Below are 26273 nucleotides of genomic sequence, written 5' to 3' on the forward strand. Positions count from 1 at the left end.
GTTCAGTTCCAGAGACTCAAGCCTTATAGGCAACAGCCTCCCGGGAGAAGGCTTGAGGGAGGGAAGAGATAGAAAGGGAATACCAGTATCTCAAGTCCCATTTGTGTATGTGCAGTATGTGTCAGATGGTTGTGTGAATCTTGCAGTGAGAAACCCTATTGGAATTTACTTCCACCCTCCTGGAAAGCTGTTAAAGGAAAGCAAAAAGAGTGCTAGAAATTAGACTTTTTACTGTTCTTTAGCTGTTCAAATGCAATGTAAGAGACATCAAATTTCACTTTTTAAAATGTTGGCTAAATGACAAACCCTATTCATTATCTAAGTTAGCTCCATGAATGCACCTGCCCAACAAATATTAGAGAGGAAGGGACACAAAGGGGGAATAGAGAGAATGGAGGTTGGAGAGACTACTTACAAAGAAACAACCCTGTTAGCCACAGTAAATATACTGTCTGGCCTGCTTTGGGTCACTCGGGATTACTCAGTGCCTCATAGGATTAACTCCTGTCTGGGTAAAAATTAACTAGCTTTGGTATCTGTAATGGCATGGCACCACCTCTTGTGAGTGCCTTTTCTGGTTGGGTGTGTCTGCAGTCTTTAAACAGTCCGAGCCCCGGTATTGGACCACACCACCAGAGCTTCCCTCCCTAGAGGCAATGGTTTTGCCCTCTTGGTCTGTTCTGGTCCCAGCTCTTCAGCTGGGCCTCTTTAACAGTTCAGTCCCACCTTCTGGAGGTTTATCGCTGTCTGATTGTAGACCACTTCCTCAGTGGCCTCTGGGGAGGACCTGGGCCCACCCACTACTCTGGGTCCCAGCCCAGGGACCCTAAGTATAGCAGCCATGTGCCACTGTGTCCCTTTAAAGAAGCTGCTTTCAGTTCCCTGGGCCATTTCTCTGCAGCCCCAGCCTTCACCAAAGCATCACCCTTAGCTCAAGGCTCTTTGTTCAGGCCCAGCAGCCAGCCAGGAGCTCTTTCTCACTCCCACAGTCCTTGCCAGCACTGAGCTGTCCATGGTGCTGCTCCTTTGGCTCCAGCAAGGGACTGTTGCTAGCTCTGCAGGTCCTTTTATATGGCCCTCCTGAGCCCCGATGGGCTGCTCCCTGCAGCCTCTCTCACTGGTTGCTTCCCCCGCAGTCACTCTAGCCTGCTTAGAGGACCTAGCTCCGCTGTTCCTTTCCTGGGACGGGTGTGGCAGGACCCTGAGGCCTCCAGCAGAGGGCTTTTGAGCCAGTCCACCCCATGACAGTATCATTCTATCAAAACATATGAAGTGTGAGAAGCCTTTCTGGGAGGGGGTTGCATTTTTCATTAAATGTTTAAGTTAGTTTTGCACTTACATGACTATTAAAATTTTATTAACAGAGTTGTCTAGTGGCACATATGCTGGATAGCAAGAGTTCACATTCTGAATAGGTAGAACTATTAGATGAAAAGCTTATACTTGTTTATATTCTGATAAGGATGGAGATGCTGTTTTTTTCCCCAACACACACTCTTGCCTAAAGGCAAAAAAAAAAAAAAAAAAAAAAAAAAAAATTCAAGGCAATAAATAATGCAAGGAGACATCATTCTCTCTGGAAAAAGTGGTATAATAATATGTGGAAATAAAACATTTTGTCTTAATAAAATGGATTAAAAATAAGTTTAACAAAACATATATTTAGTAGCCCAAGGTGAAATGTTATCAAAATATTTCCCTTTCCCCATTCCAAAAAAAACAAAACAAACAAAAAAAACCCCACAAAAAAACAAAAACAAAAAACAGAACACAAATCAGAATTTTGGATATTTTCCTGGCATGTCTCTGTAAATCACAACAATATGGTATTTTTTTGGGATAACTACTAGAGGAGGGAAAGAAAAGAGTGACTTTGTCCTTTCTAAAAGTCAAGGTTGTGGCTATCTTCATAAATAATACGACCTTCAAATTCTGTAGGGCCATATGTTCTGACATGCTGTTTCTTCAGTTCAGTTTTCAGGATGAAAGCAATGGGCCTGTATCTTTAGGAATTAATTCAGACTGCTGATGGTATGCTAAATAATTCAATCTTGAAAAATGCCAGCTATATGGGAAAGCATAAGCTCACAAAAACTGGATCATTTTAATGGGGGCAGAACTCTTATAGCATTTCAAAGCACCCCTGAAACATCACCAAGCAGATGTTTTAGGGTATGTGCTATCTGTGATGTTTGGAGGTTTCTGCTACATAGAAACATTTCAGTGCTATGTACAAGAACATAAGAAGTGCCACATGGGAGCAGAGCCAGTGGCCATCCAGTGCAGTATTCTGTCTGTGATAGTGACCAGTACCAGATGCTTCAGAGGAATGCTCAATTACGGAAAAAAACTTGCCTTTCAGATAACTTTTCTTCTTAATCACATGTACTTAGTATTTGGTCTGTCCCCTGAAACATGAAGATTTATATCCTCAATTTTATAAAGCTCTTTTCTAATGTAACTGTGCATTTTCCTGTTATCGATATATTTGCCTAATCCTGTTATTGAATACCACTAAGCTCCTGGCCTCAATGACACCTCATGGCAATGAGTTCCACGGGTAAACGATACATTATTTAAAACATTTACAGACATTAGTATAGCTTAATTTGTTCAAATCATATCTCGGTACCTTTAACAAAGTGAGCTATATGTTTTTACCTAACAAAGCAGTTTTCTTGATATATTTGTTTTGACATTTATCATTATTTTATCTGTCTACATTTCCCCCCAACAACAAAGGAGGGGAGACAGTGTGGTCCAATACAGAGGATGCAGGACTTAGACTCAGGGCACCTGGATTCTATTCTTGGATCTGCCACGGACCTGTGGGATAACCTTGGACAAGTCACTTTGCTGCTCTGTATCTCTGGCAGGTGGAGTTCCTCAGCCACAGCGGGCAGCCCACCTACGAGAAGAACTCTGATTTCAAACTAAGAACGTCATTCTTGGTTAGCTGGTTTGTAAAAGTTGTGCCACTCACACTCAAACTCAATGGGTCTGCACTGCTGAGCTCAGCTAACAGGACAAGGCAAAGGTGAGGCAAACATAATATAAAACTGAAGAAAAAACTAGACAAAAGAAGAACATTGTGTTCTTCTAGAACATTTTGTTTATGTTAATTTAACAATCCAGAGGAAATCTGTGTAATGCTCCAGTTTCTGGCAAGAGATCTCATACATTTTATTAATTGTCATTATTTTTATTATTCAGAGAAGAACAGGAAACAAAAATATCTCCGCTGAACTGAACTGATTATAGGAACATAATTACAATTGGAAGTATAAAGAATGTTTCTCTCCTATAGCTTTATCAAGCTATATTTATTTCTCTCTCATTTAAAAAAAAAAAAACAAGAAATGAAATAGCAATATGCCAACTTAACTGTTCTGATTATATTTCTGTCTCAAGGAGAAAATAAAATGTGATGTTGATTATACCCTGGGGTTTTAATAAAAAAATTGGGGGGTCAGATTCTGAGAAGCCCACCTGCATTGAGTAATATTTACCTCTCAAGCAGGCCCCACTCACTTTTTTGGGTCTTCTTGAGGAGTAAAATGCTACTTAATCTGAGTAAGGGTGTCAGAATCTGAACCTTTGGCAGGAATAAATTTTGATTTCTTTTCAAACCTGATTGTTGTACCATGACGACATAATGATAAACTAGAAAGTTTAATGTATTATATCCCAAGGCATTTTTCAGGGTGGAATTTTAGTCAAATGACTTTACATTTCTCAAACATCTTCCCCAGTTGCATTTGTGCAACAACTTTACATTTTAACACCACTTTACTTGCTCAAAGAACCCTAAACCCTCCAGAAACAACACATTAAAGGAAGGGCCCCTTCTCTGCCAATGAGATAAGCCTAAGGCAGCACATTCCACAAATACAGCACTCAATGCAGAATAAATTTAAATGCATCAACATCAATATCTTTTTGCTCAAAATATATCCCAGGGTCAGAGATTGTGCGGAAGCTTTTTGGATTTATGAGACACTCAGCAAATGGCAAACTATTAGCATCTTTCTTTCAAATCACAAACTATCCCCTGCACCTCAGACATTTTCTCACAATCTAGTTCCCTCCTGACCTATGGCTCCACTCATACTACAGTGTCTTGATCAGATACATTCATTCTCTCTCTCTTTCTGGTGGCATCTTCCCCTCTTTGCCAAGACCCTTCAGAAGGTTCCACTGTTGTTCCTCTGCTCTTTTGTGTATCTACCTCAAAGCTACCCCTTTTTCCAGTAATGATATTCATGTACACATATCTTTTTGATAGCTGAGTTCTTTCTGTTCCCACACTCTTTCCCTATCTTAATATAAAATGCTGACTTCTTATTAGCCAAGCATCTCAAAGACAGGGGTAATTCTCTTGGGCAGGAAGACCAATCTCAAAAATTTGCCACCTGCCTTGTTACTGTTCTCTATCCATAACCTTAGTGCCATCCTGGATTCATCACCTGTCACAATCGGTCTGTCTATCAATGCCTCCTCAACTCCTTGCTTACATCTTCTAAGATGTAGTCTTTCACATACAGTGATACCTACAGAGAGATGCTGAACTGCAAACTGCCTCTCAAAACTCTGCCTTCTAGCAATTTCTCAGCTATCGAGACACAATTTATAGATCTAAAGTTAGAGCCCCCAACAACAGGAAGCTTACTTTTCTTTTCACAAACCAGCTGGGCCTTTTTTTGAAAGTCAGATAATATGTTCTCTTTTCCATCTTGTCCATCTATGACCTCTTTACTCCTGAGCCTACTGGTGATACAGTAAAAATAAAATTCAGACTATTGGAGCTCTGTTTGAACTTGTTTTTCATTCCATGGTTCTCTCTCAAGTCTCTGGAAACTTAACTCAAGTTAATTTCACTCTCTACAGTAGGTCCCATGGCTCAACAAAGTAGAACACTACATTGTCTTCAGAACCTGCATTCTCTTTACTCCATTCATATTCTGGTATAATTGCACACTTTAATAAATAATACCATTATTATAAGAATCTAGAGAAACTTTATCGGTGCATAGTCCAGCAACAGAACTAATTGGGTTTCTGGTTTTTTCTTGCTTTTTTGCATCTGTCCAGTAAAATATACCCTGAGACATATTAGAACACCAAGATACAAATTTGAGCCTTGTATTTACCCAGTTGGATGCACTTTTTAAAAATATATATAATACATGAGGAAATCAAAGGAGAAGGGATTGCTGAAAACGTGCTGCATCTTCTGCAGAAACAGCCCAGGTGGTGTAATATTCCATGGACATGGTGCAAAGACCACAGAAGTCAATCAAAGCTTTCGACTGACTTCAAAGGGCTTTGGATCAGGCCCTGTGATATCAAGTTAAATCCTACTCACTACTCACAGAAGTAGCTCATTATAGCTAGTGGTACTACTTGTGTGAGCCAGGTGATCAAAATTTGCCCCATCATCTTCCTGACAGCAAGTGAAAACTAGAATATTATTTTCATTTCCTACTAGCAATTTATGCCTGTTCTCAAGTTTCACCCACCACTTATATAGTTTCTTATTAAGCTTCTGTCATGAAAATAGTTTTTAATGTATTGGAAAGTATTTGATCTTCAACAAAATTCTCTTTCTGGTTCCTCTGATAAAAATTAAATCTGGGAAGTTTTAAAGACCTTTCTTTGCTTTTCTACCATACAGTTTGATACTTATTTAAAAAAAATGAGAAGTCTAAGTGTGACATCATATGTTAAAAATATACTGAGCACACTTTTTTTTTCTTTAGAAGATGTCATCAACTATATTGGAATGATAATCCTAGGTTGTATAGCTGCATATTCTTTACACCAATGTATTGCATATCACATTCTACAATGTAAATAGCCTTTAAAGCAGAACAGGATATTTTTAGACATATTTTATAGCGAAGCTGGTGATCCTTATAAAATACAAAGAGAACAGATCAAAGAGGGCAATTTGTGAAGGCATAAATAGGAGTGAGATGCCCAGTTCCCATTAATTTTCACTGGAATTTCCTGCCTGTGTGCCTTTTATGCCTTTGAAAATCTCCCCCAAACAGATGTGTCACTGGAGTCCCACAAGAGAGTATCTTAAGAATCAATGATACAATGGAATATAATGTGCTCTTAAGTAGCTTTAAGAGTGCTTTCTTGGGTGGGGGGTGGAAGGATAAGTGTATGGTTTACGGAACATATTATAAAAGTATTGTAGTGATATCCAGGTAATCATTTATCAATAATTTCAACTCTCATCAATCTTTGATTTTTTATATTCACTGCTAATATATGAAAGCTTTCAGAATCTATATAACATGGCTTTAGAATACCCAGGTACTATCCAGTACAGCTTTATAAATTACAGACACTTACAGCCTCACAGAATCTAACGGACTTATATGCAAAGTCACTGAAAAGCTCAGATTTTGTTACAAAGGGCCTGATTGTTGCAAGTTCTGAGTGTCTTACGCAAAACAGCAAAACTCCTGTTGAAACCATACTGGAGTTTGGGAAGCAGAGCCCCTTGCAGGATTGGTCTCAAAATAAAGTTCAGAATTCTCTGTGACTTAACATCATATCCAAAGATACCATACTCCTAAAGCAAAGTTATTCCAAGATTGTCCTTCATGGAAATTCTTGTATCTTCCTCTAAAACATCTGATGCTTGCTGACAAAGACAGCCTACAAGGTTAAATGGGATATTGGTCTGATCTGTTATGGAAATTCCTATGTTTTTATTATCAGCTACTCATCTGCTAAACAGAAGAAAAACAATGAAAAATGCAAAAGAGAGCAGTGTAGATTTGGAAAGTATTTCATAACACGCTCTGCTTTGTTCTCTGATCAGTCCCTTCACCTTTTTCTCTTCCTTGGGTGTTAGAAATGAAGAAAACTGCTAGAATCCTGAGCAACAGCACATCACTGCCGATATAAAGAAGCTTCAATAAAAACTTCTTTGCGCTATCATTTAAAGAGCCTACATCGTTTATCTGAAATCATAAATAAAACCTTAGGTAACTGCCTGCACCTTTTCTTTTTAATATGAAAATAGTAGAAATGATGAGCGCAGCATAAAAATACCTCTTTTAACTGTCTCTGATTCTAAGGCTACCATAACTTGAGTTATAAGGTGGGTCATTTTGTTTATTTGATTTTTTTATCAGGATGAACAAGTGATTCACAATCTCAATAAAGCCAAAATATGCTAATATATATGACACTGAATTCCTGTTTTATTAGACTAAACTTACACTGGCTTGAGACAGCATTAAATGCCACCCAAAAAAATATCTTCCCCATAGGTTACTAAACACATTGGGTACTCAGTGATATCATAAAGACAATCTGGGATGAAGGGTAGCATCTAACTATGGGAGCTCACAGTGAGTCATATTCAGAAAACATTTATGAATCTATGTGTATGAATAATTCAAATTAAAGTTTTACGTGGGATTCACTGTAACTTGACCAGATTGAACAGAAATGCTTTTGCATCTTAAGAAAAATGATGGAAGTTGTAAAAATGCTGAGGGCATTTTAGTACATGCAACACAGGAATATACTACTGTTATTTGTGTCCTGTAATGCAGTTAAGTCAAGTGTTAAATTGATCAGTCAAGCTGATTTGGAGCTCATCATAGAATCAATTTAGGTACAACAGGGAGAAACTCAGGAAGCTGTCATGATGGGTCCTGTATAAAAACCTGACTAGAATAGAATTTCTGGGAGATACTAGTGGCCTGAGCATCATCCAAACTCCAATTACTGTAGCTGGTGAGAGCTGTATTCACTAATAAAATTCTTACACTCTCATTGTGGAAGAATTCTTGTTACTAAATATTTTGACAATCTGCCTGAGATGACCAAATCTGAACCAGAATCTTTCACAAGTTTAGGGACCCTTATTGGTAAGATATAATGTACATCAAATTAGTGCCTGGTTAATGTAGTTGCAACCTCCATAGAAATCAATAGGAAAATGCATTTGCTTATTCCAGGGTTGAATTTGACCCACTGGAGCAACTTCCCTCAAAGATGTATTTGGACTTCAAGGTTTCAACAGGTTGGCTCTTTGCCTTGCTGCCGTATTCACTAAGGAGAGGAAGGCCATGGAGCTCAGGTACCTGTTCTTCCATAACCACAAAATGACAATGAAATGGAATGATCGTGAATTCACACTATTTGATGGGAGTGCAGAAGATTGCCTACCAAACTCACCACCAGATCTTATGATCAAGTTTAAAAAGAGACCCCCGAGGCACTGAGCACCTGATGGAAAGTTCTAAATATCCTTTACTCTGACTGATTGGCTTGGAATTGAGGGCACACTCAACTTAGCAAGAGTCAACTGTATCAAGATTTATACAAACCAAATGCACTCTCCCTCTCTCTCTCATATATACTAGGTTTTTAAAATTGGTTTCCATCTATTTTCAAACCACCCTATTCTTTCTATTTCCAGTTCAATATCAGACTCTAGCCTTTCAGACCAAAATTTTAAAGGCAGTGATTTTGACTGTCCAATTTGACATAGCTTGGGCATGATTTTCCAAAGGATTGAGCACTCACAACTTCAAAGTAAGTCATAGGAAGGTGCAGATGATCCACACTTCTAGAAAATCAACACCCAAGTGTCTCAAGTGGGGCACTCAAAAAAGGGATCTAAAAACTATGTTTAAAATGTTGGCTTAAATGTTCATCCACACCTACTTGCTGTATAAAACAGCTACATAAGCACAAAAGCATGTGAAAAGAAAGGCCAAGAAAACTAGGCTTCTTCTAGGAAGAGAGAATCATAAGAAGTAGATATATCATTGGCATATGGAGCCTTTTGCCTCTAGGTAACTGACATTTCCTTCAGTCAGCAGTGACTGAAAATTGTTACGATCAGTTGCCTGTTTGGTGGCCTACTGGAAATGAACTGGTGACCTTGGTCGAGTTCCATATCCCATGAATTGACATCTTTAATTGCAGTCTTAGCTGAGAGGCCATCCTGAATGAGCATGAGAATAAATACTTTTTTCACCTATACAAATTATTCCTCCACTCTAGAGTGGGGCACATAGGGGTTATAGTGTCAGGAAAGTTGCTGTAACTTTGCTTGTTCTGTGGTCAAACTAATCTATCATCACCACAACTTGTGTGACCTCCACTTAAAAAGAAAAGGAAAATGAGAGCGCATCCAAGAGGACTTGAATAAAATGTATGATCATTGTATTACAGAAGCACCTAAATGCCTCAGCCAAGATCAAGGCCCCGTTGGGCTAGATGCCGTATAGACATATAACTGACAGTCCCCATTCTGAAGAGCTTGCAATGAAAACAAACAGAATAAAGCATGGAGAAAGGAAGTAGTATCCCCAGATGACGTATGAGCCTCAGAGAGATGAGGTAATTTGCCCAAGATCACACAGGGAGTCTGTGGCAGAGTCAGAAATTGAACCTGGAACTCCTGAGTCCCTGCCCAGGACCTTACCCACAAGACTCAGTTACAGCTGACCAAGGGATGACAATTCCAAATTGCAGCAACTTTCCAGATTTCAAAATCCGTGTGTGTTTCTCACTGGAATGAAAACAAAACTTTTCAAACAATTTTGCAAAAATGGAATAGAGGTTGAATGGGTAGGTGGTTGGGGGCACACGCTTTCCAACCAGCTCTAGACTCAGAGTTCCAAATGACGACAGGCAGGGATTTGAAACCAATTCACATTTATAAAGAACAAAGCAAACTGAGCTCCAGCCACCCAAGAACAGCATGTGTGACTAAGTAAACCCAATAACATAAACATCCAAATTAGCAGAATGTACTTCAGTTGCTGCTCACAAACCAACTATGAGCTCACAAAGGAAAAACAGCTATCCCTGTTTAATTTCCTTTAGTGCTTTGTTTTGACTTTTTTTTTGGTTAGTGTTGGCAAACTAAAACATGATTAGTGGCAGAGACTATTTCAAACAACATTTTAAGAACTTCATAGTAATAAGGATACAAGGTAAGAAAATGAAGTTACACTAATTTATCCCACCCTAGGATCTGGCCCAAAGGCAGAAGTGAGTATATGTTCCTTCCTGTGGCTTAGAGGCAGGTAAGCAGCATAATTTAGAGACGATGATGGTTTCCTGGTCTGGGTATGAATCGTAGTCTTCATGGCCTACTGACTGGTCATACAGGAACATGACTCCAATCCCAGAAATGGCATTGGCTCAAATCTTAGGGACTGAACCTTTTCTACCCCTTCACAGCTCTAGTTACAGTACCTAAGTCATATTACTGCTTGGCTACCACACTGCACAGTAGCTTCCATATCCACGGAAGTGTATACCAAGAGCAACAATCCTCAGATTAACTTTATCCAGACAATGCAATACTCTGAAATATTTAAAGAGTAAGATCTCAAAAGGTATCATTTATTCTCAGCAGATGTTTCTACAGCTGTCATTCCCTTTTCACCAGAAGTGTCTGCTAAGGGGCTGGAAGAGAATTTTCACTTACCTGTTTCTATTGTTCAGTGCTGATTTATGTGAACCAGTGTTGCTTTAAAAAAAAAAATCATTCCACTTTCTAGTCATGTTAACGCTTCTTGGCATGGTATTTGCAGATAATGAAATTACTGGTAGGCAACTGGCATTCATTTTCAGATGTTTTCAGCTTTTGCATATATTTGATTTCTGTGGGAATCTAGCTGTTATTTGTGTACTACAGAATATCAGTCAGTACTAGATTCCCTCATTTAAAAAAAAAAAAACACTGTTATACAGAGGAATTAACATTCCAGATGAGACCAATGGACACGCAAGAAGGTGCAAGAAAACCTGTAGTAGACAGCTTTGTTAAAACCTGCCTCTAGGGCAATGTCTACCTTGAGGAACTAGGGATTGGCTCATATCCTGTGACATGAAGATTTTTAGCCCTGTAAAATTTATTATCTGGTCTGCGAACATAATTTTGAAGAGTGTGTATATTATAAATAAATAATCCCGCTGAGCTTTTGAACTCAATGATATTTTGTGGCAATGAGTTCCTCAGGCTAATTGTGTGTCCTATTAAAAAAAGTGTTTCCTGTGATTGGTTTCTAATCTCCTGCTTTTCAGTTTCATTCAATGTTCCCCTGAATATAGAATTAGAAGCTTTTCAGATAAGGCAACATAAATCTTTCTAATAATCTAAATTTAGCTTCCAGGACATCTCAGTCTATGGTACCACTATGACCAACAACCACAACACTCTATGCGTTTGTCTAGATAGCTCATGAAAACTACAACCTTCAATAAGATCCACTGTACTGGTTCTTTATTGGCTATACAAAGAGCCGAAGGTACCTCAGCTGGGAATTATTGCACAGATGAAGGGACCAGTACAGAGATGGGGGCCTTATCTCCATAACAGAATGGAAGTTTTCTTAAAAAAAAGGTTTTGGTGCTATTTTCCTTTGAATTTTGGGATTCTCTCTGCAGTGACACCATTTCTATTAATGGTGAAGCAGCTTTGCATTGACTCCCTCCACCTCTTTTACACAGGACTGCAGAAATGCAGACCCCACTCTCCTGCCTTTGTTTTGGCAGGTCACCACAGCATACGCCTATACATATTGCCCCACTCAGCATCATTCTACATTAGAAGAAACCTTCTTCACCCCCCCAACCCCACCTGCTCTCCACTGTCTTCTATGTGGAAAAGCTTCTGTGCCCGATACCATCTCTTCCTATCTCCCACACTTGGCCTGTCACTTGCTTCTAGTCAGATGCTAAAAACCTCTTCATAACTAAATCATGCACTGAAATGGACATCCATCACTAAGCCCGACACCCTCTAGGATCATCTAACTCACACAGCGTCTGCACTGACCTGTGCCAGTCCCTTTTTGGCACTGTTTGCACAAGAGAATCAAAACTTTCTCACCTTTGACTGGACATCAGACTGTGTCCTCCATTCCTTATTCAACCTCCTCTGAGAACTAAGTTCAGGTTCCTTCTCTCCGAGATCCACCCCACCAGCTTAATCATGTCCAGCTCCTGGGACCTTAAATAGCCTTTACATGCATATTGCAGAAACACAGAGAGAAATATAAAATCCAATCTGGTTGCCACATAGGGCTTGTCTACACACACATTTAGTTTGCAGCAAGCTGGGGTGTGAACCTACCCAGCACTAGCCTGCCGCACACTAACCATCCATGTGGACACTGTTGAAGTGCACTAACAGTTAGTGTCTTTTGATCTACCTTGCTTTGAAATGGGATGAAATTATAGCACATTCGTGAAATGGTAGTGTTCATCAGCAAGGTCCAAAGGAACAGTCAGTGCTTGGCAGGCTTGGTGAGGTCTAAATGTTTGTGTAGACATACCCGTACTTTGCTATTCAAATAACTCATAGGTGCCATGCTTAGATTACAAAGTGCCTTATAAAATCATTAAAACTACACTACAGCACATCTTTGGTTTGACACAAAAGGGAAGACTGTGCCTCTCAGATTGTTCAACGGGGGTTCCTTATCCAGGTGTGTGTCAAAGAACTCAATCTGCATCAACTACCCATCCAGATTCAGGACCTGATAAACCCATGATAGTCAATGGAGTCATTCCTTTAACTTCATTTGGCTTTGAATCAGGCATATGAGGAAGGGGCTCCTTTGTTCTTCCAAAAGCCCAAATTACTACCCCAGGAATCCAAACTCTGTCACAACTCTCTTGCCTCTGACTGATTATATCCTCCTGCAACTGGTACTTCCAGAATGCATTTTGATTTGAAGGAGCCAACATATTCATTACACTGTACTTCTGGGAAACCCCAAAGCTTCTAAACTCTATTATTTCCTATTTGATCTGAGCAATCTTTACTTTTCAAAATGTAACTCAAGTCATGTTCTGCATCACATTATAAAAATTGTGAAGAATAGAGATTCTTTCATATTCCTCGTAAGGTCTCATTTGTTCCCAGATTACATGATACATTGCAATGGAGAAGCTCTAAATGGAGCATAACAACAACAAAGCTGCATAAATACTCCACATGCAAAAACAAATCTAGTGAATTGGGGAAGAGGGGGTGCTGCTAATTTCAAGAAAAAGAGAGAGGCAATAGGCTGTATTGCATGCTGTTTCATATGCTGCACTAATTTCTCCCAAGCAATGACAACTGAGGTGTCTGTCATACAAGATATCTATTCATCATCGTGCTGGTGAAAACAAATGTATTGCTGTATTTGTTTTACCTAAAGAAAACAGAATAACCTACTGATGGAGTAACATATCCTGGACTGTAGAAAACAATCAGAGTAAATTAGAAGCTATAGATCTAGCCATACACTAAACAAGGATCAAGTAATAATACCCAAAAAAGGAAAAACCAAACAAGAGTTTGCATATCTATATGTTTTTCTAGCCCAGTGAGAAGAGATTTCTTGCAAAAAGAACAGTGTCATTTTATGTCAGTTTAGGTTTAAATAAAAAAAGTTTTAACAAACATAACTGAGCAAAATCTGAAATTCCTTATTCAATCACTACTCTTGTAAAACTCACCTTGAAGTAGGTCTGAGTAAACATTAAGAATTTTAAGATTTAACTAAAGTGAATAGGTAGAATACACACCTCTGTAAAGAAAATAAATATAAATATAAATAAAATAAATGTTGGGAGCCCAAATAATGCAGCACTGTAGTATAGTAGGAGAACCAAAAAGTGAAACTGACGAGACACAAAAATGGAACTGAAAAGTCTAGTTTTCATCATCCAAAGCGAGTGAAATGCAAAAATTAAACAAACCCAAAATGCTAAAAAATAAACTTGAGTGCAGATTCATTCATTTTTAAATTCTAGTGTAATCTGATTGATGCAGCTTGATATTTATTTAAATATGTTTTATGCTGACACTATACCTTTAAACAGACCTAGGAAAATAACTGGGTATATTGCCATTCCTGTACTAATTGGAAATTGGACATTTTCTCTCCTCTTCCAATTAAAATATCATTGCAGTGTAACATTTAGAACTCATTTATTTAGGCCAGGTCTACTCTAAATAAGGTTAGCCAATACAGCTATACAAGCATAGCTGTACCAGCAAATCTTCCTAGGGGATTTTTCACAAAAAAGTGATGTTTGCCAGTATAATCTATAGTGATTTGGCAAGCAAAATAAGCGAAACCAGCAAAATAATTTTTAACTGATACCTTCATGTACACTAGGGCTTTTATCAGTATAGAAATGTGGAAGGAAAATATGACTCCCCTAACTAACTTTGATTGCTATGCCAGCAAAAGTTCATTGGCACAAAAGTTGCATACCAAAATATTTCTAACTCAAGGGGTTATTGATAAAAATATGTATGCTTATCTATGATAGCTTGCAGATGCTGAGATATTGATTAAGCATAGCCTAAAGATGTAAATAAGTACCGCACAGGGTGTGTAGTGTGATTAGCCCTTTGCAACTAACAGAGTAGTTAATACAACTGCTACTCCTGGGAGAATTCTGCGCAAAAAAATTAAAAATTCTGTAACAAAAAATATTAAAAATTCTGAGCTAATATTTTAAAATTCTGCATATTTTATTTGTCCAAATAACACAATATAATCACACCAGTTTCAATTATTTTTGGCCATTTATTTCAAAATACCTGTCAGCAAGTATGTTTGTAACAATACAGACAACAAAACAGAGCCAGGAAATGTTTTTTGACAAATAGATTCCTTATTAGGCATATTAATACAGAACTCTGAGTAATAATTCATTTAAACTACACTACAGAACCGTATTTCCTGCACACTTCAGAAACAGTGCAAAGGCTTGGGGTCAGTCAGCGGTAACGGAGGAGCTGAGGGAGAGGGAAGTAAATTGCTGGGAAGGAGCCTGGGTGTGAACTTGGAGGATTGTTGGGTATGGGTATGGGTGGGGAAAGTATGGAACGGGCTTTTGCGGGGGGGAGCAGGGAGGGATTGTTAGGGAGCTTCTGCCATGTAGACCCTGGCTGACTCCTAGCCTCTCTCATTCAGTCAGACACATCTGCCCCATCCCCATGTGTCCCTTCACCCCCTGTCCACATTTCCCCGTGTCTCTGTGCCCCCACCCAGCCACTCCCCCGTCCCTATGTGTCCCTGTACCTCCTCCCACTGTCCCCATATGTTTCTGTGTCCTGATTCAGCCTTCCCCTGTCTCTATGTGTCCCTGCACCCGCCTGCATCTGCATGTGTCTCTGATCCTCCACTCAGCCACCTTCTTTCACTATGTAGCTCTGCACCCCAACACCATGTAGCCCTGCACTCCCTCCCCCTTGTGGCCCTGTGCCTCCACTCCCATTCAGCCCCTGCTCTAGTCTGTCCTCCCCCACTAGCCCTTATGAGCCCCGTCTGACCCCTTCAGCACCCCACGCTGTCTATCTCCCCATAACCCATCCCCTGACCTGGTCTGACAGGTGCTGTGAAGAAGGCAGGCTCTTTTTCTTCCCTAACTCTCTCTTGTGGGCAAAAGGCAGAACTACGGCAACATTTCGACAGAAGTTTTTTTCTGTGCAAATAATTAAAAATATGCATGGTTCATTAATTGTGCGCATATGCAGTAGCACAGAATTCCCCCAGGAGTAAACTGCCTGCTGATTAATTAGAGAACATGGTTTCAAACAAAGTTACCTCCAGGTACAAATGCATTCGTGAATCCATCTCATTGATTGGAATGAGTTATGTTTTTTATCTCAGGAGTGTGAAAGCTTCATAACTCAATAGTCTAGACTGTATGAGTCAGTTATGGGCAGACTTTAGCACAAATGAGATAAAATTATAATTTACTGCTAACCTGATCAATTTTTTTTTTGTGGGGATTGGGGGAGAAGCCCTGTATTTGACTAAACAGCTCTTCTGATTAACGTAAACAATTTAACACAATCTGTTTTTGTCACACATATACACAGACTTGATGTGTTTCAACAATAAACTATTATTCTGCTGAGAGATCAGAGCTCGTTATTGACCGAGTTTTGTTTCCAATGTGAATTTCTATCTAAATGTGGCTTTAAATGTCTACAATTTGTCATCGAAGTTTGAAAACCTGACCTGAGTTTTAATGCTGAAACTGAGTGGGGAAAAAATGTGTAGCAAGCCACAGCCATAATTAAATTTGAAGTGTTAGCTTTACCAAATATGTTTGAAATTATGGTAAAAATGAAGTGTAAAATAATGATGGGCAAACATCTAATGGTTCAGAATTGGATCAGCATTTGCCACAAGCCATCTGAAACTCTTTGGTTTCAATATCAGGATAGAAATCTTACAAAAGGTTGTTTTGTGGGATTTACAGCATTCTGTGGTTTCAGAAATAGAACTGTGCAAAAATTTCACCATGAAACCTGCTGATACTTGCCTGGTTCTGTTACATATTTGCCAGGTTCAGAGAGGGTTTGTGTGATATTCAGGGTTATATAAACAATATCTGAACGTAGGCTTTAAACAGTGTTTGGCTTTTAGCTTGTATATACCAAAATTAAAAAAAGAAAAAAAAAACCTTAAAAACCCACAGGAAACAACATTAGAAAAGTTTTGAGATAAATCCTTTTGAACCAAACCCATTGAGCGCTGCATAATTCTGATCAGCAATGGCATGAGATCATAGCCCATTTCCTGCTATTTCAGAGCTAGATGTGCGCAATTAGCCCACCCATTAACACATGCCCAATTTTGTGTAAAATCCCTAGTGAGGGGCACGTATAAGGTATTTGCATGAACAAATAGCCAATGAGTTTCCTTGTAGGTCACGTGCATGAATAAGTACATGATTTGTGTATGTACACTGGATGTTGGTGAGCATGTTAAATACATGCAAATATTACTCCTGAGGGCATTCTGCGTCAAATAATGAAACATTCTGCCCCCCAAAATAAAAATTCTGCACACAATATTTTAAAATTCTGCAAAATTCTGCTAATTTTATTTGTCAAATAAATGTGGAGGCTCCAGCATGGCATTGGAGAGCACAGGCCACTGGCTGCACAGAGGTGGGAGATCACTGTGCAGCTCCCCACCCCGGGACATGGACTCAGCAGTGAGGTTGCACCCAACCCTGAAAAAGCACAAAGACCAGGCCTGCCCCAGGCCCCACTCCATGCCAGGTGCACTAGGGGTGAGAAGGCAGGCTCAGCAAGGCAGGATCCAAGTGTGGAGGGGCTTAGTGTGTGTGGGGGATCCTGGTATGGGTTGAGAGGGTTCTGTGTGGGGCAATTTGAGTGCGGGTGGCTCAGTGGGGGATCTGGGTGCGGGGGGTCTGGATGCAAAGGGGCTTGTTGGGGGATTCTGGGAGCAACTGTAATGGGACTCTGCAGGGGGGTCCAGGTGCAGGTGGTTGGGACTCAGCAGGGGGGTCTGGATATGGTGGGGATAGAGCTCTGTATGGGGATCTGGTGTGGGGGCTCACTGGGGGGGGTCCAGATGCTCAGAGAGTGGGGCCATTGGGGTGAGGATCTAGGTGCAGCTGGTTGGAGATCAGTGGGGTGGGGATCCGGGTGCGGATGGCTCGTCGGGATGGTCCAGATGCAGGGGGAGTGGGGCTTGGCAGGAGGTGTTCTGAGTGTGGGGGGCTCGGCTCGGTCCGAGGGTCTGGTTATGAGGGTATCTGGATGCACGGGAGTTGGGTGAGCAGCTCCTTGTACAGTGATCCCTCCCCCTGCAGCTGAGGAGTGATGGGTACAGGAAGCTTGGGGGGGGGGGGAATTTGCAGAACTTCCTGCAGCCAGGGGGGAAATAGGGGGGGGGGTGTGATCCGGCCCTGGATGTCATGCAAGGGAAGAGGAAGTCCCATCCTCCCCAGCCCAGCTGGGACTCACAGCTGGCTCAGGGTAGGGGCCACCAGCCAGGTTTTTCCCTGCCCTGGGCAACCAAAACATACTTCTGGGGAGGGTCATATGACCGCTCTTGTGGCTTCTCTTGCTTTCCTGTCAGAAATACATTGTTCTGCGGGGAAGCAAAGAAATCTGCGGGGGCATAAATTTTGCACATGCACAGTGGCACAGAATTCCCCCAGGAGTAATTAAATAAATGAGTGCAGTTGCTCACATCTAACTTTGAAAAGATTGCCCCTCAGTATTCAGGTATCTTATCCAAGCCCCAAAACAAACAAACAAACAAAAATGCAGTGTCTTGTTTGACAGTTTGATTAGTGGCTGCCATTTTAGATCAGCTTTTATTTTACTCAATCTAGTTCACCTAATTACTAACTTGAGCTGTGCAGTCTCTGTGTGAATGCATCTTCCCACAGCTAATCTTCCCTCCTCCCTGAAATGAAAAGCACCATTACCAAATCCTTACAGTTCATGAACAGTAGAGACTGCATGTTCCTGGAACACCTTCCTTCCTTCTTCCAGTCTAAAGAATTCACCATTCAAGGACAACAGGGATCAGTTTTAAGCTACAACACAATAAAGTAAGCACTTAGGCTGAATTTAGCTATTCTTTCACATGTTTAAATCTAGTAAAAAATTAATACACTGTGTGGTTTATCTGAGAGAAGAGCATATGCCATTACAAAGCAATTCCATAAATGTTTAGCTCCACTGTGTGAAGCAGCAGTAGAACTAATGTAATCAAAGTAGCAGAAGAATTCCCAATATGCAGTAAGAAATTGACCTGCCCATCTTCTTTGCCAGAACACAGCTATGCCAGAAAATCAGTAGCAGGATCAGTCTTACAATTGCATAGAATTTGTTACTATTAGTCATTATATTTTTCTTCCAGTGTAGAACGTGATTATTACAGTGCTGCGTTTTACAACATAAATGTAGATAGGAAAGGACTGAGATTCACCTATGGCTACTCTGAAATCCCTGCAAAATATATTATTGCAAATTTTGGTCCAGAATTTCAAATAGGGGTGTGCATGTGTTTAAGTGCATTTTTATCTATACAGTACCACATAGAGTCCAGATTCTGTCCTATGCTATCTGCTTAGGGAAGGGGAGAGGAGGAAAGGGGAAGGGAGAAGCATCCAGATACTGGTTATGACTCCCTGACACTCTGGACCAATCTGTGATAATCTAATTATCAGAGGGAGGAATCCAAATACCTTGCTATGTCAATACTGAACATGTGCTACCCTACTCCATTAGGATTTTGGGCTGTCACTCACACTGAGTAGTAGAATGGCATTTTTTCTAACCGGCATCTTTTTGATGATCTGGCAAAGAGTGAATATTTATTCACAACATGATCTACCTGGCTGGAACCCAGCCTGTTCTACTGGTAACATTCCATCCACTACCTTCTTCATTCTATTCAACATAATGATACTTTGCCTGGGATTGAGAACAGTGCAATAGCATTCCAGTTCAAGCACAAAGATCACCCTTTTGTTGGCAACGCCACAATGGTAGCATCTTTCCAGTCTTGTGGCACTTTTCTTTCATCCATACTTCATTACAGAGTTTTGTTAGTTCCTCCATCAGAATATTGCCTCCTGTCTTTAGTACCCATGTTTCAATTCTGTCAACCATAGAAGCATTCCCTTATCTGAGGCATTTGATGGCTGTTTTAATTTCATTGGGTGTTATTGGTCCCTTCTTAGCATTGGCATTTCTCTCTAATCTGTGCAAAATCATTGATTCTAGACAGTTTAATATGGACAGAAATATTCTTTCCATCATCTGGCTTGTTCTTCATAAGTTTTTAACATCCATCCATGAGAACCCCTGATGGGCATTATCTGTGATGGTCTGATTCTTCCTGAGAGGTTTTTCACTATTCTATAGAACTGCTTGAAGTCTCCCCCTGCACTGCTTCTTCTACCTCTGCAGTCCTCTCTTGGACCCAGGTATTTCTATCTTTCTATCTTTGTCCTTTTGTCTGTATCTTGCATCTGCCTCTAAGAATTCTGCCTGTGTCTTGCACTATTCCTTTTCTGTCTTCAGAGCTTTCCTATAGTCAATCCCTCCCCATATTCCAGATGTAATCCATGCATCTTTCTTCCACCCTCTTGGATGGCCCACTACTTCCTCTGCTGTGTTAACTACCATCTTCTTTTAGTTTGACCATGTATCTTTCAGACTTTCACCAGCCTGGTCCTGTAAAACATTGGAATGGCTGCTAAATGTAATCTGATCTATGTCTCTTTGTCCCTGAACATCTTTATTGCCACAACACTTTTTGTCTGTCTTTGTGATCTTTTTTAGTTTAAGTTGTAACGTTATCACTAAAAGATAACGTTCTGAGCCAACATCATCTTCTCTGCTAATGCTGACAGCCCTCAGAGAAGATGCCCATCGCCTAGATATACACACTTGGTCTATCTAGTTGACAGTCACATTGTCTGGTGATGTCTATGTGAGTTTATGAATGTGATGACATTTGGAAACAGCTGCGATGAAGATATCTAGATGAGATTAAGAAAAGCAACCACTACTTTGGGGACAATGAACAACATCTGGTCAAACAGAGATCTCGACACCAAACTAAAGGTCAGATTATACCATGCGATTGTACTGAGCATGCTACTGTATGGAGCAGAGACTTGGACAATGACAGTGCTAACAAAAAGAGATTGTAGGCTGCCATCACAGATGGTTGAGGAAGATACTACACATTTCATGGAAAGACAAAACAAATGACAGAGAAGGACATTTTAGAAAATATTATCAAAGAAAAGGTTCAGATGGCTGGGACAGGTACTCTGTATGGAAGATGGAAGACACGCTAAGAAAGCATTGAATTGGGTGCCCAAGGAAGGAAAGAGAACATGACTAAAGCCAAGGAAGAACTGGAAGAAGGCACTGATAGTGGATTTTGAAGGCACTGGCATTACCTGGGAGGAACTAGCAAGCGACTGTAATCAACAGAGGAGTAGGACTGCCTGATGTGTCAGCAGCACAGGAAGGTGTAAGGTAAGGTCTAAGAGTAGTAGCAGCTATCTCATTCAATTTCAATAGGACTATTTGTGAAGTAAGATAAGAGTCAACAATAATAACTGTGTCAGAACCAAGTATCAGGAAGCAGCAAACCATCTAAGTGATCTAACTTGAGATAGTGGTTAAAATGAAGGAAGGTGGAAAGCTTTGTTCTTCCTTTGGCAGAATCAACAGTGGTGTTATCTATGCACAGTGTTTGCAAAATATGTGATACTTACATACTATGATGATAGACATATTGGATAGATTGGCTAGATTTAGTGTGAGATTCAGTCACCTTTACTCATGTTGAGTAGCAGCTTATTCTGTTAGTAGTCTCATTGATTTTAATAGGTTTACTTGCAAAGTAAACTACCAGAGTGAGTAAAAGTTGCAGACTCTAGCCCATATTATATTAAACAATATATTAAATTAAATGGATAACAGTAGATTAGATTGGCTAGAAAGACAGATGACCAATGGTGATGGCAGGATCAATCTGAATTTAAAGATAAAAAATTCTAGCTCAGATTAAGTTTGGCAAATTTGGATAACATTAGAAATACAAGCACCATAATTCACTCACAAAGCTTTATAATTTACATTGTTGTGTCCATTAAAGGAAGATCCTAGACCTAGCAGAAATTCAGGCTGAGATTTGGATATAGGAGCTACAGCAAAATGAAACATTTTACCATGTTGTGTCATTCTCTCTTCACTCCATACAAGCAATACCTATTCATTACTGAGACCAGTTTTTGGCATACAGGTTGAAATTCATCCTTAACTCATCCTGTCTTATACTAAGCTAGTGAAGCTGGTATGGTCTGTAAGATCATCCCGCTACCCTGAGACAAAGGCTCAAGGCATCATCTGCAATTCCAAGATAAGGTGAGCTGGACTAACTTAATGCATAAATTCTGAATTCCTAGGTTTAAGACAAGACACACATATTATTGTCTTGCAAGTGTGTTTAATACTGTCCCTATCTGATTTTGTTTTGTTTTCAATCATAAAATGTTAATAAATAACCCCTTCAGAATTCATATGATTTTTAAAATATGTATTGTATTCCATCTGACAAGACACAGAGGTTCCAAAGGACATTTTAAAAGACATTTCATTGTATAACTATATAGTAAGGCTACACACACACACACACACACACAAAATTTACTCAATAGACCATGACAGCTAATCTGAAACTGCTAAGAGCCATCATTTCAAACACATATTTAGGGACTTCTTAAAATGTCTATTATTTACTTGACAGACCATGAACTATTGTGCAATTCTGGATTAGGAACTTTATAAGAAACTAATTTTTAGCTCGATATGTTCTGAAGGTGAAACATTTTCTTTTCCATTTTGTAATGGGAACAAAGATGTCCCCATAGCTAAAATAACAGCATCAAGCTGCATCATGCCAAACATATTCTATCACTCTTTCATTCTCATCCCATCACAGGAGGAAACTTTTCTTGTGTACAAGAGGCAAGCGTAAAGTGTCTCTCTCATTACAATGGTACAATATGTTGGTCAATAAGGGATCAGGATGGGGAGGGGAACGACCCAAAACTATGCAAATCCCAAATGAAGAAAAATATACCATTATTCTAAAGAGCCAGGTGAACCCCAAAAGGTTCAGGGGTGCAATTCATTATGGATAATGACCCAGACAGTGAGATGATTTTCTGATCCTCTGCTCTCTGCAAAAAAATTATCTTGAAATCTTGGAGCTAGTCAGGCTGGAAATACAGTCGAAATAGGATATTTTCGGCAATCCTACCACAGTGCTGACCAGAAACAAGAAATGCAGAGGGGTTCAAAAATAAAAACAGCGAAGCTGGGAAGGTATTATCCAAACATCCTGACTTAAAGTTTGATCTGACACAGGTTCCAAAAAAAAAAAAAAAAAAAAACAACCCTCAAGAACCTATTTGCCTTTCCTAGGTAAAGACCAAAATTCAGATGGGCATTCAGATTTCAAACATCCCCAAAGTGTACGGCTACTCATATGCAGGGCTTAGGATGCAGCCTAGTTTCCAACAGTAATTTTTTTTTTTTTCCCCTTTTCAGCTAGGACATGCTTTTCCCAGTCTTTTCAGAAGAGCGCCTAGAGTGAAACAATCTAGGTAGCTTTCCAAAGCAGCTTAATTAGTTTTATTTGTGAACATGTTGGTGAATGCATCTGACACTTTCTCTTCATGTAATGTTTCCTCCTCTGCCTGCTGAGCTTGCTCAAGAGTTGAAATTGAATGATTGATGAGATGATTAAATAATGAATAGAGGGATAAAGCCTGAAAGATGAAAGCCTCATAAGAGATATAAAGTTGTGAAGAAGCTTCCCCAGTTTTAATTGACACATAAATTTCAAGAACAGGATTACGAGATTTCATTGTTTCGTTTTCTGGATAATACAAGCACCGGCCATATCTGGCCATCTGAACAAGGCTGAGTAATTTTGGTTAGTCTTTGTGATAGCTGGGTCTGTTCACCCATCCCCTGGGTGAAGCTTTCAGCACTGCAGCTAGCAGCAGGCTGGAGCTACAGTGGGATTTCTGATCAGTGCCTATCTATTGTAGCTCTGCCGTAACTATTTTCAGTCCAGGTAGAGCAAGAGGAATGCCAATTAGTCCTCCCAGCTCAGCATGACAGCCAGCCACACTCCCCCTCCTTTAACAATGAATTGGGGGTGATTTGGAAGAAGACTGCTCCCAAGTATCCTCCATATCCTGAATCTATTAGTAAGAGGGAAAAAAGGATCTCTCCCGAGGTTCCACCTTGTCTCTCTTTCTGCTATTCAAGTGTGAGGGAAAATAAAGAGGGTCTCCTTCTTAAAGGTCCAACATTGCTTCTCTTGGATCCAGAAGTGAAGATCCCTTCCCCCTAAGACTCCCATTTTCCCCAGGGGTTAGGGGACAGCACTGTGGCCTACTGCCCCCTTTTCACCCCCGTAAGGGTGGGTGCGTGGGTGGAAGGGGTAGCCTGAGGTCTTTTGGGTAGAGAGAAACTAGGTATAGAAGGTGCATTGAGGCTGCTGTCAGGTTTCATAAGATATTCAGGGATGGTGGGAGAGAATCAGAACATATCTAAACAGTTGGAACCTGTATTTGAATCTGTGGTCATATCAGTACCAACCTGTTCACTCATCTCTAGTGCACCCAAATGATAGAATATTTTTACATGCACGTAGAAGCACACTACTGTAAACATTTGAGCTCTATTCACAGCAGCATGTCTGTCTATTGCACTTCTATAATAACCCGGATGGAACGACACAGTACAAAATCATTTCACGATACCCAATCAGTTAATTCTTCAAAATCTCAATCACATGTCACAGACTTAAAACTGATACAAGGAGTGCATGTTCAGCTTTCTTGTGAACGCTCAAGGTGATGTAATACCATCACAGGCTCATCACTTTCTAAAATTTATATATTTTACTTTCATACCCAAGAAGTGCTTTGAGGTGCCCAGGCACAAAAAAGGTGCTGCTATTAAATGAGAGGGGGGAAAAGGATGTCAGTTGTATAATCGATAGCAAAATTTTCCCGTTTAAAAAAAATCCTATAAGACAACAAACATGTACGAAGTTTTACTATTTGGAGAGTTCATGTAACCCCTCCAACCCCGCCAAGTACTGAGGTGAGAATAGGTTCCTATAAAAACATGCTGGTTCTTGATTTAGAGGCCAGGACTATCCCCACCCTTAAATGATGCACAGGGCCTTGACTACTGTGGCAAATATGCGCTTCACTGTGCAAAGGAGGGGGAAGACGCTAGGAGCTTGTTTGGAGTTTCTGTAGTTCCCCCAGCACTGCAGGGCTATTTCCCCATCACCACAGAATGGTGATTTCAGGTGGGAGAACAAGGGATAGTAGAGCCACAAGAAATGACCCACCAGTAGGCAATCTGGTTACCCAGGCTATGAGCCAGAAGCAAGATTTGCCCCTTAATGCTAATTGTGTGGTTAAATGTAACGTTTCTGAGAGCTAAACTTTACCTATATTTATCATTATGTCATTTCTATAGCACCATATGTTTGGGGGCGCTTTACAGACATATTAAGGGACCCTAATTTCAGTGTGGAGTCAATGCACTGCATGGATTCCTCAGTAAAATCAGCAACCCAGATGATGTATCGATTGTAGGATGAGAGGAAGGGATTAACAGGAGATGTGGTTCATCTTTTTTCCCAGGATCTTTTAAAATATGACAGTTTTAAAATATATTTTGTTTATATAGTGTAGGCAAGATAGGATGGCTAGGAGTGGAAGGCAAGTGAAAAATGGGAAAGTTTGAGAAAGGAGGATTTGATGCATCTATTTGTAGACACAGCATGTATCATATCCTACACAACATCTTAGACTACAAATCATAGTACCACCACTGCCTGCTTCCTTCCAGTTTGTCCACAAATTAAGTTTCACAAAGACTTTTCATAAAGTGGATAAAAAACTGGGGGTTAGGAGATAAGGATTATCTAAGCATAAATGGTTCTGATTCACCAATGGATTACTCCAGTTTTAAACCAATATAACTGTATTTCAGCAGAGCTACACCACAATAAAACTGGAATAAAAGAGTTATGTCTATGATAGACACATACTGTCGACCTATAGTTCACCTAGAATAAAGTAAACTTAGGGCTAGAGAGAAAGACCAGCACATGAAGCCCAGAGTTTAAACAATATGTTTTTAACAGAAAGCACTACCATTAAACTTCCTTAATACTGTACCACACGAATTTAAGCTACAACACTATTTATTCTCCAAATTGTAAACTGCCATCTTATTTCAGTCATTAGTTGTGTCTTTTTTCCTTCCTTCTACGCCTGCCAAAGTAACACAGTATAACACATGCAGCACAGCTTTGGTGAAAATATTTGAAACAAATATATTCATTAAATAATTACTTCTGAATTCAAAGGACAGACATTATGAATATATGATTAAGTGTGTAATCAGGTTTACAAATATGCCTCTTGCTCTAATTATTGTTTTTTATCTCCAATGCACTGATGAACAGTAAACCGGCTGTATTCCCCTCCTCCCCCCATTCATTACAACAAAAATAGTTCTTCTGTCAATATCTGTTAAAGTACATATATATAGCAGCATTGAGAAAATTTAACAGACTCATAAATGGCCCCTTTTACTGGGTCACAAAACAGATGATGACTATTATTGACTTTAACCAGTGTCAAATAAACATGGGGTTTTATGTCCCAAAGAGGACAGTCACTAGCACCACCAAGCAGTCTGGCACTTTGTTCGTGGTGTCAGACTAATGAGTTGTTTCTACATTTTGGCTTAGCTGCAATCTCACATAGGGGAGGGAAGCAAGATACAGAGAATCAGGGGATAGGGAGAAACACGCCCCCAAACTACTGAGATGTCTGTTGGAGACACAGCAGATGAGCTT

At 39.9% G+C, this 26273-nt stretch overlaps 1 protein-coding gene across 1 annotated transcript in view; it reads right to left on the reverse strand.

Annotated features, from left to right (window-relative positions):
• The window catches only part of LINGO2 (leucine rich repeat and Ig domain containing 2), a 451300-nt gene that overhangs the window by 192043 nt on the left and 232984 nt on the right, over positions 1 to 26273 (reverse strand). The window lies entirely within an intron of this gene.

Source organism: Trachemys scripta, chromosome 6 (assembly GCF_013100865.1).
Source record: "Trachemys scripta elegans isolate TJP31775 chromosome 6, CAS_Tse_1.0, whole genome shotgun sequence".
NCBI lineage: Eukaryota > Metazoa > Chordata > Testudines > Emydidae > Trachemys > Trachemys scripta.